The sequence below is a fragment of the Cupressus sempervirens genome, chromosome 11 (assembly GCF_028749045.1).
Source record: "Cupressus sempervirens isolate cs-2001-9-10 chromosome 11, ASM2874904v1, whole genome shotgun sequence".
Classification (NCBI taxonomy): Eukaryota; Viridiplantae; Streptophyta; class Pinopsida; order Cupressales; family Cupressaceae; genus Cupressus; species Cupressus sempervirens.
In genome coordinates this window covers 109,779,883-109,798,056 of record NC_143128.1, presented here as the reverse complement: position 1 = coordinate 109,798,056, position 18,174 = coordinate 109,779,883, and the positions used below count along the sequence as shown (strand labels likewise).

At 33.9% G+C, this 18,174-nt stretch overlaps 1 pseudogene; it reads right to left on the bottom strand.

The window, feature by feature from the left end:
- Positions 1 to 3,525: 3,525 nt before the first annotated feature.
- On the bottom strand, positions 3,526 to 5,883 carry LOC149528469 (uncharacterized; annotated as a pseudogene).
- Between the last annotated feature and the right edge of the window lie 12,291 nt (positions 5,884 to 18,174).

Below are 18,174 nucleotides of genomic sequence, written 5' to 3'. Positions count from 1 at the left end.
TTGTTTCTTACATGAAGATTCATTCCTCTACACATTTTTTCTTCCAATGCTTACATTTGTCTTTGGAGATCTCGAAAACCCTTAGGTGTAACACCCACAGCTCTTCCATCAGCCTCTCTTTGTAGAGGCATTTTCACACTTCTACTGAAATACTAGTGTAAATTTTCTTACAATTAGTGATCTATCTACTCACTTAGCCCAAATCATAGTCTTGGTGTGAACTACCTCATAGTTGGCAATTTGTCCACACACTCAAGAACTGTAGCTCTAATACCACTTGATGAAGGGCGCTTCCCTTAATACCATTAACCATAATAGAAAAAAAGAAACAATAGAAAATGTGAGAACAAAATATGGACTTATTATTTATGCCACAAATGCGAAAATATAGAATTCACAAGTACAATATGCTAATCCACATGGGTGTCTTCCTTACAATAATCTGCAAGACAAGCTGCAAACTATCACCCAGAGTTGTCCTAGACAATGTTTGAGCCTTTCTTAAATAGGCAATTTAATACCACCCAGCAAGGTTCTAGATGTTCAAACTTAACAACCAAGGCTGACAGACCCTATCAATACATATAGAGTCAACTAAATACATCTTTGACAAATTATTTTAAAAGTTTTAGTCACCCAACTTCGGAAGGCTATAACTCTCAAACCATTTCTCCAATTGGCTATTATAACCACTTTTCAGAAATGCCAGCTCCTGATCTATAGCATTGGAATGGTGCTAGCGCCCTTCCATCTAGTTTTTGGACCTCATCCGAGCACTCTAATACCTCCAATGGTGAGCCTGAAGATTTTTACTACAAATTTTTCCACAAAAAATCCATAATAAGTTCTCTGATATTTATGCTTGAGCAATGAGATTTTTATGGTAGACTTATAAGTCTAAAATGAACCTTCCTATAGAAAATGAGAACATTCTAAGCTCATATGACAAACTTACTAAAAATACCAAGTTCCCATAAATATTAACCACCCTGTCTACTAGTCCTTATTAAAATAGAAAAGACTAAATTTTTTTTTTTTTTTGTTGATGCAAGATTGCTCTTACACCTAGGATGCTCTTGCATCACCGTGCTTATTGGAGTTGTAGCATTTTCCATTGAATTTTTCTTTACCATTACTCCAATATTTTTTTATGTATGACCTATCTTACCATAATGATTGCAAGTAGGTCTTTGATTCTTTCGAGCTCCTTACTAAGATGATTCGCCTTCTTCTATATAACCTAATCTTGCTTTTCCTTTTTGTCTATACTGATTTTTCTCAGTCAATTGATTCATGCTTTCTTGAGATTTCATCATCCTTTCATTTGTTTTATTTTTAATGTTTAGATCATTCTGCAGTCTTTCATTTTCTAACCTTAGATTCATAAGTTCTTCATTCGCATTTATGAGCTGATCAATGAAGTTTTCTTGCTGAAGGGATAGATGTTGAATTTCATGGTTCTTTTCTTCTATATCTTCTTTGGCTTAATTTTTTTCTTCCATAACCACACATTTTCATTGATTGGATTTCTTGTTCTCTTTTTAGCTTTCTAACTTATTGAAGATTAAAATTCTTTTCTAATAGGTCTTTCATTGCTTCATTGGCTTCATCTAAATTTCTTTCTAGATAGATATCTTCAATTCTTTATTTAGTGTAGATATTATTATTCATTTCTACTATAAGATTTTTCCTTCTTTTCAATGATTAAGAGATTTTCTCCTTTTCTTTCTTCAGTTTCCCAATGGCCAATTCAAGATCCAACTTTTCATTGTCAACAACCTTATCTAGCCTATATACTGCCATTACCTTTGATCTTTTCTCAATATGTTAAACTTATTTTGTGAGAACCACAATTCTCTAATACCAATTATTGGAAATATGAGGTAGGCAAGGTTACTAAGAGGGGAGGGGTGAACTTGGAACCAATAAAACATAATCTTATTTTGCCAATTAATCATCCATATAATATTCTGATCTGATTGCATGAATGAATGAATAAAAGAAAATAAAAATTCATAGCAATTTGACACAAGGTATGGTAACCCACAAATCTTCCAAATAGAAAGTAAAATTGGGGTGGGGGCGATACTTACAAGCTTTAGTACTACAGTATAAAGTTGGCTTGTTAAGGATTAAAATTGATCACTTCTAATGATCTTCCCTATTAGGAGCAATAAGGACTATGAAGTCCACCTTGTGAGAGGATATACAAAAATAAAATGAAGTATGTACTCGGTTAAGAGATTTAACAAAGATTGTTATGTCTACCTTGTTAAAGGATTTGACTAATGCACCTATTAGGATGAACCAGTGGCTAATCTATGATCTGCAACTCTTATTTGCTAGTTGAAATTCCTTATATTACAATGATCACCTGATTGTGATAGACAATACTTTGTTGTCCCTTATGATACTTGTAGCCTTCTTCAATTCACACTCTTTCTCATCATATACTCTTCACATATCTCCTTTGGATATGATAGGATGAATTACATATTTACCAATCCAAATCACAACTTGTTGGAGTCGAATACAATACAGGTTTCTTCAAATTCCACAAATTCAGCCCAACTGTTGTAACTGGGGTAGAAAAAATATGTTCAACAATTGAATAATTTTTATGATTGTCTAATATAAATTATTTTTTAAGTTTTTAAAATAATTATTAATATTAGTAGTCACATGTAAATATTTTTAATTACTACTTTCTACTATTGAATGGGAGCACCAACGATGAAGAAATATGTCACAAATATCTTGATTTCATAATACTTACAATATCATTTTTTATTTCATAGATTGATATCAATAGTACACTAGATTTCACTAATTAATATTTGAAAACATGGATGTAATTGTCTAAAATTGATAACTCTCGTGTTAGTATTATTTTCATTGTTGATTTCATTAAACATCAAATTAATTAGACAATCACAAAATACAAAAAAATTGAAACAATTTAAAATGATGCAACATAGTAAACATTTCATTATCATATTAAGATTAACAAAATAAATGAAACTACTCTAATTAGTATAATATTTCATTTGTCAAGAGTTTTAAACAATTTTAAAAACTTATAATTTTTATAAATACTTATATTCTTATATTAATAAAAAAAAAAAGTAAAGTAATAAATATTTGTACATCATACTTTGATTTTTTTATATAATTATCTTATTTCAAAACAAGACGAAATTTGAATTTAAATTTTACGCCAACATAATAATATAATATAAGAACAACATATTATTAAATTTATTACCATTTGAATGTCTATAACCTAAACAATACCAACATATTTTCAATAAAGCATTAACAAGAGTAACACTAAACTACAATCTAACAAAATAACTAAATTTTATTTATTTATTTACACCTAAAACATTAAAATGATACTTTGCATAGATCAAACTATAATGAACTTGAAAAAGCTCAAGATTAGGACGCTCATCTACAATACCTTACTACAAAGACACCGACACACTGGACATAGTTTTGCTGGATCCATTTGTAAAAAAGACTTCATAATATCTTGTTACGGATGGAGGGAAACAGAAGTTTCAGAATCTTATCAACCTGCTTGAAGTATCTCTTCCTCCATTTCTTTCTTACCGCAATTAATAAGAATACACCCAAAAAACCTACTACATTTGACAATCCCAGTCCCATCTCAAACCATGGCATCTCCTCTATATAATCTTCATTTGTATCTTGAATATCACTTGTAGAAGGATGTGGAGGAGCAAATTTTGGCCAAGAACAATTCTTCGGAAGTGGGCATCCTTCCAAATTCGGATTCCCAGAATATGATGTGTTATCAAATGTGATCATCTGTCCTCCTTGAGGTATGCTCCCTGACAGATTGTTACTGGACAAATTTAAGCATTCCATGTAAGTAAGAGATTGAAACTCTACAGGAATTCTTCCACTAAATTTGTTTGAAGAAAGGTCTAATGATTCTAATTGACTCATTTCCCCAAAACTGGGTGGAATAGCTCCACTTAAATTGTTCATTGACAGATTGAGAAACATCAACCCCTTCAACTTTCCAAAATCATAAGGAACATCTCCATTCAGTCGATTGTTAGAAAGATCTATGCCAGTGAGCGTTGAAAGAATATATGAATAGTGCAAATTTAAGTCTTTCACTGTCATATTTAATTCATCATGAGAGCAAACCTCAGACATGAAACTCTCAAAAGGACCAAGCTCAGAATATGACCTTTGGTGTTTATTTTTTACAATTGTATGGAAAGGATTCAACAGAATAGATAACACATGGCCTTCTTCTTGTGGTACTGCCATTGCTTGTAGAGATGCAACGTTACGTGGAATAGAACCTGATAAATTGTTAGATGAAAGGTCTAAGATCTGGAGCTGCTTCAGTTGGACAATCTCTTGAGGAATGCTACTGCTGAAACAATTGCTCTTCATCATCAACACTTCAAGAGCTGACAGAGTTCCAATCGACCGTGGAATATCTCCACTAAATTTGTTGTGCCCAATATCAAGTATTTGTAATCTCTTACAATTGGCGATTGATGGAGGAAAGTGTTCACTTAAACTATTGTTTCTAACAATTAAAGAGGAGGAGCATAGCCCCTGGGGCATGTCTCCTTCCAAACTGTTATCCCCTAAATTTAACACTTGAATAACCTTATAGTTAACAAAGCATGAAGGAATGTTTCCACTCAGATTGTTTCTTGACAGATCTAGCTTTTCAAGGTGAGTCAAATTGCACAAGCTCAGAGGAATATGGCCGGTTAGGGAGTTGTCATTGACCATCAAGAGCTGTAGATCTGGAGGCCACGCGGATGGCATTTGTCCACTTAAATCATTCCTAGACACATCTAATAGTGTGATCCAACGAGCTGATCTAACTGGGATTGTAAGGCTGCCATGAAAATGGTTTCCTGAAAGGTTGAACAAATACAACTGAGGATTATTCTCCCATAACCAGGGTGGTATTTCTCCAACAAGATTATCATCAGCCAATGTCAATCTCTGCAATGAATACTAAGTGAAAAGCCACTCGGGAATTCGACCTCCAATACTGCATGAGCTTATATCTATTCCTCCTAACTGGAACTGGGGAAACCAACTTGGGCCTATGTTCAGCACACAATACGACACAACCAAAAACTTTAATTGGGCAAGGTTTTCAAACAAAGTATCTGAAATGGTAATCGAGGACAGCCAGAGAATCTTTATAGAAGAGGGCAATGCTAGATGCGAAGAATTAATGTGCTTATGAGATGAGAAATTACGAGCATACAGCTGTTCAAGGGAGGAAAGCCCACTAAGCTGAAGGGTATCATTGAATTTGTTGATGGAAAGAGCCAAAAACTTAAGAAAGCGAAGATTTTTTAAACATGATGGCAATACTCCAGCTAAATGGTTAGAGGCTACATGTAAATAGCTAAGATTCTTAAGCTGACAAATCCCAGTGGGGATTACTCCTCTCAAACTATTATTTTGCAACCGTAGATATTTAAGATGAGAGAGATTTCCCAGACAGGAAGGAATTGTACCACTTATACCAACGCTCTTCAAGTTTAGGTATTTGAGAAATGGAAGGTTGCAGAAGCTACCAGATATAGTTCTACTCTCCACGCTGTGTGCTGCATGGTAACCAGTCATATTCACTCGCTCTACATGGTTGGTGAGATTATTGCAAGTTATGCCTTCCCACATGGAGCAACAATCACTTCCATTAATCCATGAATTGAGAATGCCATCAGAGATATTCAAGGCTGCTTTGAAGGAAAGAAGGGCTTGGGATTCTTCAGTAGGACAATTGAGCAGAGCAATACACGGTTTTATGAAAACAATACATAAGACTGCACTGATAAAGAAAAAATTAAAACGGGCAACAGCCATTGCATGAGCGACGTTGCACAGGGCAAAGTATTATAATTTGAGGGGCATGTTTATAGGATAACTTGTCGAGAATCAACTAATAATTCTATGGATGGCTTAAACACCAAAAACTATGGTTTGATTCCTAAACTAAAAGTATTAAATAGTCAAAATTGACTTGTGTTTTCTAAGGTTAAGTTTTTCTTTGGTGTGATGTTGAAGGGTGCACAATTCCACACTTTGAAATTAATTCTAGCACTATCCTACAACAAACTAGATACTATAGTCAATGGATTCACTGTCTATGGACAGCGATAGAATAATAGTCATGACTATAAACCATTCGCATGTTGATTATGGACATATACTTTTATTGGTTAGTTTATAAATTGTAGCAAATCTTAATGACATTTTTAAAACTAGCTAATATATACTCTATATGTAGAATATGCCGAGATGCATCGAGGCGTTGAATTTTTTCATTATTCACTTTTAATATATATTTAAAAAAATTCAATGCCTCGATGCATCTTGGCATATTCTACATATAGAGTATATATTAGCTAGTAACAGTCGTGGCGTGCATAACAAATTGAATAATTAATTTGATTATGTTTCAAATATAACTTTACAATTTATATCATGGTTAGGTTTAGTATTAGGATTACTCTTATCATATATTATTTATTATAATAATTAGAGATAAGGTTTAGTGTTAATGTTGAGTCTATCATCTTGTTTAGAGTGGAAATATTTATGTTTCAAATATAACTTATTATTAGGAATACTCTTGCTATATATTTATTTGATTATGTTTCAAATACAACTTTACAATTTATATCATGGTTAGGTTTTTTTTTTTTTTTTTGATTGGTAGATGGCCAAGGCCTTGATCTATATTATTATTTTAAAAGAAATTATATAACATATCTCTGTTCAAACGGGCACTGGTAGGAAAGAACGGAGAAGAAAACCTCCAGTCTTGCCTGGGACAAAATGTCCTATATTATTACAACTTTAAAAGGGGCATACCCCAGTGAAATTGTTTACCTAATTATTACATATAATCTGGGGGGTACCCCTAATAATTTACAACTTAAGAAATCCATAATCTCTGCCGAGTGATGCTAGGATAGCGAACAAGGGATAGATTATAATCTCTCAATTTTACTTCCTTCATCCAACCATTTTTTATGCTAGATACTCGAACAAAGGGTTAGTCATTTATGAGAAAAAGAGAAAAACACATAGATACCCATCAAGATAAAGAGCTAATCATGAACACTAACTAAAAATAGTTTAAAGAAGGCAAGAAGAGAGACAAAGGCAGCGAACTAATCTACAAGAAAGGGAATAGCGGGTAACTCTGCTAGATGACCACTATGTAATAATCTGAATGTATTCATAATCATCAACAATATGAGCCAAAATTCCACAACATAAATAAAGATTAAAAAAGGAGTCCCGAGCCATGATTTCTTTTCTAAAAATCATTACTAAACTCATAATAAAAATCTTGACTTAACCAACTACAGTGAAGGTGAGCCTTTTCTAAGAGATCGCCCAGCTATAGCTGATAGAGGAGGTTTACTTAAAGGATTAATAGATTTAAAGAGCCCATAACAAGAGGCTACATGCCTACCAATAATTAATGGAGTTAGAACCAGTGGCCAAAAGGAGGAGAAAGGTGCCTATCAAACAGATCAGTCGGGCAAATCTGGCCGGCTTATTTTAAAAAATTAGTCTTAATTTGGGAAACAGAGTCTAATCCACATTGAAGATTTACTACTTAATTCTGAATTACATAGAATCCCAAGCAATGATACTACACCCAGAATGCAAAATTCGAAGAATTTCCTAAGGATGGAAATCGATAAGCAATTTCGAGAAAGCTAAATGATTACCAAGTACCAAATCTATATAATCTCTAAATTCAAATCACCATTTGATTCATGATATCCTCATGAGAATTGTCACAAACTATAGCTTAACCTAAAGATGATATTAAGCATTTATTAAAGCTTGAAGTGTTTAATTTCTGAGAATTTCATGAGATTATTGTTACCTTAGAAATATCGCATATAGAGCTGAGAAAGCTATTAACTAAATTGAAACAGAGAACATTGGGCCTCGCACTGCCCTATATTAACTTGAATCACAACTCTAATCCAAAGTAAGGAATTAAATCCATCTCAATTTAGATAGGATCCTAAAAGCATTCAAGATTAATAAATACGCAAAACTTCATCCAATTATCCTTATATCATATATCATAATGTATTATCACACCAATTTACAGCAGAGAACTTATCACCAATTTACAAACCCACATTTATATGTATCACACCAATTTACAGACTAAACATTTCTGCTAAAAACTGAAGGACAATCATCTTAGCTATATTAAGCGTAATAAATAAATCGTTGCCATACTACATGCTAAAGATCTCTATAGGGCTAAATTTAACCAAAAAAGCTAGAATCTAACTAACCGGGCCCTTTCCTTCCTTCCAAAAAACATTAATCACATCTGCCATGTCATTTGGATGCTCCGCTCAAAAATTCGGAGGAAATATGTAGGCATGCTTCACCCTGCTTGATTTCTTTGCATTTGGGGTACTGAATACTAGATCATCCAGATTGTCGAAAGACACCCCCGACTTGATATAGGCATTGAATCAGTGAAGATAGTCAAGGAGCCATTCTTTTTTTTCTTCTATAATAATCCCTCACCAGCGAAGGAGAAAATACAGACTGGCCTCCATTTTGGGCCATTCTCTATAGAAGGCTAGGTTATCTCGGATGATCAGGGACTGACAGTGAGGAGTGGTAATTAAGTCTGAATGCCCTACAAGAAGACTCATATACCTTTCCGGGAGGGGAATCCTCCATTTTTCATCAATGCTAAACATGGCTTCTTCCAGACCCTTTCTCCATGACGAGACAAATAGGTCACGAAAAAGCTTGACATTGTCATTCGCCTCTACTTTAGCTCTTACAAAACATCCGATAAAGGACTCGATAATGTCACTATTGGTCCTCCAGGTATATTGGTAGTCAAACACTCCTCTCCCAGAGCTCTACAAATAGCAAAACACGTCATGTCATCCACCGAATATAAAATATGGTTCCACCTTTCTAGTTTCACTGACCCACAAAATGCCATAGTTTGACTTTCATAGGCATGGAACAAATAAATGTTGGATTCCATGTTTAAACCGAGAAATTGGGGATGGATATCTCAAATGAGTTCTCTTATAGATATCGAGGGGAAACTTCTAGACACAAACTTGAGAGATACCTAAATGAAATTTCCAAAGCATGCCTAAGCTAAGTACTTAAGGTGCAAAATATCATCTAAGAGGGAAATCATTAATCAAGATTGCAATCTTCCTACAAACTGTGGATTACAAAATAATGATGAGAAAAGTGCCTAAAACCTACAGATTATATACTTCATGCACTCGGAACACCTCATAAAGATCTACCAAGAGATTATCATTGAAGGACGAAGATGACAGAACTTCTTTTTCTTAGTGAAGTCACTAAATAGGAAGAAAACTGTGTCCTACTTGGACAAAATAATTAAACTATACAGACTAAAAGGATATACTCAGGTTAGTCAAATATTAGAATGAGTTAGAGAATTTTTATTAATGAGGAGAGAGTTGACTCCGTCTACTCCTAAATTTGCTAGTTGATCCGCCAGTGTATTACCTTCCTTGAATATATGATAGATCCTATACTCTTCCAGCTTATCCAATAGGGAGATAATTTCTTCTAAATATGAATTTAGGACCCAGTTGGGGGTGGATCTTTTTCTAACAACGTTTAAGATAATTTAAGAGTCGCCTTCAATGATAACTTTGGATAAATTGAGCTTAAGGCATAACTGAATCCCTTGATGAAGAGTCTCCAGTTCTGCTATGTTATTTGAGGTGGGTTGGATAGACATCACTCTTTTAACTATCCAAGATCCTGCCTTATTGTTTATAATACAACCAATACCAGCTACACTCGAGTTATCGTGCGTGGCTCCATCGAAATTCAATTTGACCCATCCAATTGGTGGTGGCTCCCATTTGCAGATTTTCCTAGCCTCTATATTTTTCTTCATATGGATAAGAGGAGGGTTAATCAGGTTAGACCAACACTTCTTCATAAGGCCATCCCAATTTGAAAAAGAACCTTCTTCTAACCTTAATTTACTTAAGTGGGAGTTGACCAGTTCTACAATACTCGCTTTAATTTTGACCATGAGCTCTGTCGGTTCGAGTTCCAAGCTCTGAAATATACGTTGATTCCTTTCTTTCTAGATTTTCCAAATAATGATAGAAGGGGAGATGTTCCATAGCTTACTATAGACACCCTTTACTATTTTCATAGGCCAGCCAAAAAGCAACTTAGCCAATGATTTTGGAAAAGGTGTAGACCAGCCCAACAACTTTGAGAGTAGGAATAGTTAAACAAAAGATGATCAGCATTTTCAATATTGCAATGGCAAAGGGTACACCTGGAGGGACCCTGAAAGCCAAGGATATATAGTCTATCCATAGTTAGGATCCTCTTTTGAATAGCTAGCCAAAGAAAGAAGCCAGCTTTTGGGAGACAAGAGGAATCCCAACATAGTTGTGATGGGATATCCACAAACTCTATTTGCCGAGCTTTGACAATAGCCCTATAGCCATTGCTGACTGAATATCGTCCATCATTGGAAGCTGCTCAAATTAGAGTATCCTCTCTGTTAGTTTGTTTAATTTTTCTACCTCCCAATAGCTTATGAAAGCTTTCAGTTATCTCTTTTTCAAAACCTAGACCTTTGAGCAATTTCTAAGACCATTTTGGTGAACCTTCTATATCTGACAGAATCTTGTAATCTTTAACCTTATTGCCCCAAAGGGTCGTTGATTTTTTTATGAGGGTTGGGTTATAAAAATAGAGAGAGAGAGGTGGATTACCATCCCAGGAATCCTCCCAAAATAGGGCTTTATCACCCGAGCCTACATCCTAGGTTAGAAATTTACAAATCAGACTACGACATTTGGTCATGAAGTTCCAACATTCTGATCCTTTGGGAGGAGAAATAATTCTGAAAATTGAAAGCTGATCCTCTACGATGAGATATTTATTATAGAGTATCTTTGCCCATTTACGGTTATATTCATTGTAGAGATGCCAAATAAGTTTCGCTCCTAAAGCTTCATTTTTCCATTGAAGGTTCTTGACCCCTAATCCCCATAATTCTTTAGGTTTACAGATATGCTTCCACTTGATGAGAGCCCACTTGTTATCTCCATCCCTATTGTTCCATAGAAAATTTCTCATCTTAGTTTCAAATTTCTTAAGATTCTTCTTAGAAAGAGGGAGGCAAGAAAGCGGGTAGGTAGGAATGCCTGATAGTACTACACTAATCTTAGTATATTTGCCTGCCTTAGTTAGCCATCTGTCCTTCCACAAACCTAACTTGGAATCTAACTTCCCTAGAGTATCATCCCAAACCTTTCCCAACTTAGTTCCTTTCTCTAAGGCTATACCAAGATATTTGCAGGGGAAGGTTCCTTTCTTAAAACCCATGAACCTACAAATTTGTTCCTCAATTTCTATCTTGGTATTTATAAAGAAAATTTCAGATTTGAGATTGTTGACCTTCTATCCCGAGGCTTCCATATATAGGTTAATAATGCTTTTAAGAGATCGAGCTTCTGCAATTGTACTTTTCTCGAGAAAAATAGTGTCATCAACAAACTGTTGGTGAGTTATATTAGGTAAATTTTTGGAGACTGTGATGCCTGAGATCCGTTGATTGTTGTATGTGTCTTGAACCACTCTTCCAAATGCTTTGGCCATAATAATGAACAGTGAGGGGGATAGAGGATCCCCTTGTCTAATTCCTCTAGATATATCAAAAATACCTTCTGGAGTTCCGTTGATGAGCACCAAAATTTTAGGGGTTGAAATAAACTTGAAGATTAGATTAATCCACTGGTGTGAGAACCCAAAAGCTTCTAACATTCTACATAGAATCCTCCAGTCTACCATATCGTATTCTTTCTGAATATCTAGTTTCATGAGCATACACGCTTCCTTATTGAGCCTTGCAGAGTGAATAGTTTCTTGAATAGTTATGATACCATCTAGAATGGATCTACCCAGCATGAAACTAGTTTGTTCTTCTGAAATAATCTTAGGGAGGATCTTTTTGAGTCTATTTGCTATAATCTTGGAGAATATTTTGTAGATTGTGTTGCATAAAGAAATTGGTCTATAATCTCCTAGAGAATTAGGATCAGACTTCTTAGGGATCAATGTAATGAAGGAGTAATTAATTTCACCAAGGAAAGAGCCTCCATTTCTAGATGCCTCAATTGCTTTCCAAAGGTCAATACCTATGATATCCCAGCATTTTTGGAAAAAGAATGCCTGAAATCCATCATGACTCGGAGATTTATCTAGATTCATGTTGAAAACCACATTCTTAACTTCTTCTAAGGTTATAGGTTTGATCAGATTAATGTTATCCTGGCAATCCACAATTTTAGGAATGACTTTCAAATGACTCATTTGCGCTGAGTAATTTGAACCTTTATGATTATTTAATAAATTTTTGAAATGACTAACAAAGGTGTTTGCGATTTATCCTAGTTTTTCAGTTGAGATTCCTTGTTGATCTTTGATCCTTGTGATTCTGTTCTTTGCTCTATTATGTATGGTGGAGTTATGAAAGAATTTAGTATTATGGTCACCTTTTGCCAACCATCTTTCTCTCAATTTCTGCCTCTAGAATATCTCTTCTTTAGATAGAATATCTTCTCTTTTGGCTAACAGTTCTTTTTCGAGGAGATAACTCTTATTATCCATACCTTTGCTGATCACTTCTGAGTTAAGATCTTTAAGTTGGTTTTCTATATCCAATTTTTCTCTGAAAATGTTGTTAAAATGTTCTTTATTCCACCTAAGGATATGATCCTTAAGCATTTTTAATTTGTTAATGAAGACAAATATTTTAGACCCTGCGAAGCTCTCTTGGTCCCACCAGGATCTTACATTGCTAAGAAAATTTGGATCTAGGAACCACATTTTCTCACATTTGAATGGGTTTTTGGCCAGTTTAAGGGGCTCTATGAATTAAAAATTAATCAGGAAATGATCTGATCCAGCTATGGGTAAAATTGAAGACTGAATGTCAAGATTGATGGAATCTAGCTCCCCTTTAATCATAAATCTGTCGAGTTTCTCTGCTATGTAGGGAAAGTCCTTTCTTCTATTGTTCCATGTATAAGTTCCATTATTAGTGGGAATGTCAATTAGATTATGAATGGCACACCATTCTCTAAATGTTTTAGATGCTTGCGATAGCATCTGAATACCACCGATTTTTTCGTTGAGGTTAAGGATGGTATTAAAGTCTCCTCCTAATAGAAAAAATTCATTATCATGACTATTCAAAAATTGACCTAATTCTTTCTAGATTAGTTTTTTCTTAGTATTATTAATTGGACCATACACATTAATGATAATGAAATTGAGGTTTGATTTTAAACTTTGAGCCTTACAGCTCATCCAATTATAAGAACTATTAAGGGTACTGAAACTAACCTTTCTTGTGTCCCAGAGGATTCCCAATCCCCCTGATGCCCTTGAAGATTCCTGAAACATGGACCACCATACTCCAAGCGTCCTACTTAATTTATCTATTTCTATAGAGTTTAATTTAGATTCTTGAATTAGGACAATGTCAGAGTTAAAAGAATTTAGATTATTTTTAAATAACCTTTTTTTGCTAGGGGCGTTAAGACCCCTAGCATTCCAAGTAGTGATCTTCATACCTGATCGGGAAGGCACTTCCTCTTCCCATTGTGGAAGATTTGGTCAATCTTATGTTGTTCCTTGCTGAGGCCCTTTGCTTTTCTGAGTATCTTTAGAGATTTCCTCCCTCTTTTGCCCTTTACTTTGCTGCAATTTGGAGATTTTGGTCCTTCTTGAGACATGTATATACCTAGCTAATCCAGGTTATCTTCCGCTATCTTCACACTATCATTTTTTCCTATTTGAGACTATTCTTGGTCCTTTAGCTCAACTTTTGATAGAATCTATTTAGCTAGATCTGATTGATAAGAGAGTGCTGAAGCTATAACTTCACTTTGAATTTTTAATATATCTCTTCGAAGATCTTCACCTGAGCAGTTTTCCCCTCGTAATTGGATAACCCTCTTTATGAGTTCTTCCTTCCGGATCATTGAGGATTCCTCAATATTGTCAGGACTAAATACTTGGGCTAGTTCCTCGGCAAGTTGTTCCAATTCTAGATTTTCTATCTCTTCTATAACTGGTTCGACATTTGGAGGTTCTGTAAAGTAGTCCTTGTTCAAAAATTCTTGAAATTCCTTGACTAGGGGTTCAGTTGCTGATACACTGGCTGTGTCTTCCTGGTGAAGACTATTGCCTGGAGTGAATGGAGAACTGCTGGTGGCTGCTAGAGTCTGCCAAAAAAATTAAAATTTACCAGGGGACTCTACCTTATTGTCTGTTTCCCAATGCAGATTTGATTGTGGAGATGATGGATCCTTATACAGCTCTATATTGCTACTTATCCCGCATGTGGTGAATAACATCAAATTTTCAAGCTCCTCTAATTGACTTCCTTGATTATCCTTTGGGGAGTCTGTTTGTTGCAGGACTGGATTAGGATCTTTACTTTTTAAACACTCTGGGCCCTTCTCATGGGAAGAGTCTATAATCCTCTTTTGGTCTATGGGATTTTCCTCTGACATATCTATCCTATTTTCATAATGCTCCTGACCCCGAGATGTCACTAATGATCTATCTTTGTATTCCTTTCTCTTGCTTGAACTTCCTTTCTTCTTCTTTTCTCGGTTGTCCACAATGGTGCTCAATAACCTGGGCTTGCTGAAAGAATTGAAATTCTAATTGCTCTTTCTATCCTTTTCCTTAATAGTCATCTCTTGGATGAATTCATCCTTGTTGCTGATTAAATTCTTATCCGAAGAAGGGAAGTTTTCTTCTATATATTTTAAACTCTTTACTCTGTCTTTGTGACACTTTGCCCTCTGTTTTGCCTTGTGATTTTCCTTGAAGGGAGACAAATCAAGCCAGTCTGATCCAACTCTTGTAAATCATTCCTCATTTGTTTGATCTTCTTGGAGCATTTTCTGTTTTTTTCTGCTAAGTAAAGGAAGGGTCTTACTGAGATTCGTTGTTACATCTATCATGTTGAAAGATTGACATCTCTCATCATCCAATTTGATGATATCCAAGATTTTCCCTTCATATTTAATAAACTCTAAATCATATTTAGATCTGTTTGTGATAATTTTTAATTTTTTTGTCTTAGAGTCATTGATCTTGCTACTAATTAGAAGTTTCACATTATTACTAGTTTCATATGCTAAATCCACACCTATTAGATTTCCTATAGATCTGCCAATTTTTTTAAAAATATTGATATTCTTTAATTCTGGGGGTAATGAATAAACAACATACCATGAAGGTATTGCGAAATCTAGATTATTTTCATTACAGTTAGGGATCCAGTGAAAAAAATGAACCGGATGGCCTTTGAACATACATTTAGGGCTGTTAATGAAATCTTTCTTAATTAAATCATCATAACAGCTAAGGAAGAGCATATTATCAAAAAAATTAGAGATACATACCTAGGTGCCACAGTAATCATCAAGCCAGTCGATCAATCTATGTAAATCTGAAGTAGGGTCATTCCAATAGGTGAATAGTCCTACCTCTTGGCATTCGACCCATTGTTCTTCACTTATTTGATCACTGATGATGAGAACCTTGTCATTAAGGTCATTTGTGGGGTGAAGGACATGAGAGGAAAACTTAGGGTTAGGATGGTGGTTATCCTTTGCTCTTCGGTGCGGTAGAATGTAAGGTGGAGACATGGCTGAAGAGGAGTTAGGTAGTAAAGGAGATTTCCAAGTTGTAATATGAGGGAGGGGTGGATCCTCAATCCCTCGGTAAGGCAGGAAGTAGTTCGCCCTGGCATATTTTGTAGAGTTGAACATTTTAATTTGCTTGTCTAAACTTGTAACAGAGAAGATTTTGTTCTGGATAAGACATGATTTCCCTATCGAGATTTCCATCTTCTCCAATTGTCATTCTACCAGAGGTGTATAGATGTTAGAAGTGGGGATCGTCTTTGTATTATGAGCGCTGAGGACTCCTGCCTTGCTCTGGTCATGAGGGAAGCATGAAGCCGAGCCAGACCAAGCTATATTCTGCTGGCGGAGCCCTGAGTTTTTAATTGCTTTGTTCGAATGGATGGGCTTAGGGTTTTTTGTTGGGATTCAGCTATTCGCTATTTTTGCTGTTCGCTTTCTGCTCGCCATTTTTTATTCTAACGATTGTTAATTTTAAGTTTACCTCAAATGGTTTTTGATTGACTATATCATGGTTAGGTTTACCATATATTATTTATTATAATAAGTAGAGATAAGGTTTAGTGTTAATGTTGGGTCTATCATCTTTTTTAAAGTGGAAATATGCTTAGCATTAGTATTAAAGTTAGGGATAGGGTAAGGGTCATGACCTGTACTTATATTTATGATTATAAAAATTTAGTCAAGTTAGAAATAAATTTTTGATCCTGATATGTTTATAATTTAATGTTAAGGTTTATTGTTAAGGTTAGATTTATGGTTAGGGTCATAATTTATTTTTATGGTTATGATTATGTTTTGCCTTTAAATCGAAGTTAATGTTATGGTCGAGATTAAGATTAGAATTATAATTCGGGTGATTAAATAGTTAGGATAGAGAATATTATTAATATGTTTATGATAAAATAACAATTATTATACTTCAAATACTTAAGATTAGGATTAATGTTAATTTTAGAGTTCAGATAATGGACAATCATGAGATTTAAATTATGTTTAGGATTATACATATAATTAGAATTTTGGTTCGATGGACATGTAGATTTTAGTTTTTTTTGGTGTGTACATTATAAATAACACTCCATCTATATTTTCCACGTCTATTTAATGCTATCTATTTTAGAATCTTATTAATGGTACATATTATATAAATCTATACAAAAAATAATGGTTAGGTTTAGGATTTATACATGATGGTTAGGTTTATACATAGAATTAAGATTTATTATAAATAAATTTAATTTTTGATATATTTGTGTTACCACATATTTGTCACTTCCATATAAAGTAATATTTTGATACCAAACATATTAGAAAGTCATGCATATAGACTTATGAAAGTATAGCCTACACATGTTTTGAATATAGAGCTATGAAAGTAACTATACACATTATGTGAAGAATTAAAAAAACTGAATTTCATTCTATTGTAGTATAAGTTAAAAAATAATATGGAAGATATTTATAAAACCACATAAAAAGAACATATATTAAAAAAAAAAACAAGTTGTTGATTGTCAAACTTACACAAATCAAAGAGAAAAGAGACGTTTTGATATAATCATATTTAATAAGTACCACAGGTCAAAGAAGTAATAACTATATGGAAAGCACTTCGCCATAGTGATGTAAGTACATGACATATTCTTCAGTGATCAAATTGGTATTACAACCTTTATTTGTGCAATGATCACGATGAACTTCTTTCATCATTGATGGAAATGCATCTGCATAATGAGATGCCTCACGTACTCTTTTTGCAACATCCACCATTTTCCATATTTCTAACTCATCAAGATCATCAATTATTAATGTTGTGTGTTCAAGAGTTTTCACGATACCTTTGCAGTACTCTGTAACCAATCTTACACATTTATCAATATCAGATTCAAAAAATGTATTAGAGTTTACAAAGCCATTTGGGCTTCCAACAATGATTTCTGATTTATTTTTTGAAGCATCCATTGTTTCAATTCTTTACTGCAAAAAAACTAAAAAATAGAAAATGTTAGTATTTCAAAATTATAAGTTTAAAATTAACCATAATTTGTACTAAAGTAAGAGTTAAAATAAATAATGTTTAGTACTACATGTTGTGCAAGAAATATTAAAAATACTTAGAATAAGAGATTTTTTTTTACCAAGTAAAAATATGAAAACACAATTTTTACCATTCAAATAACTAACTCAAGTACAAAATAATGTATTTGAATTACCAAACTTATATGATATAAATTAATGAGCATTAGATTTTATCACCAAGGATTTGGATCAAGAGACAAATTATAATAATATTGTTCATTATTTTGAGAAGTACAAACCACCAAAATTTATTGATAATGTCTATAATATGTCAAAAAAATAACAAAAATGTGTTGAAAAAATGCACAATCTA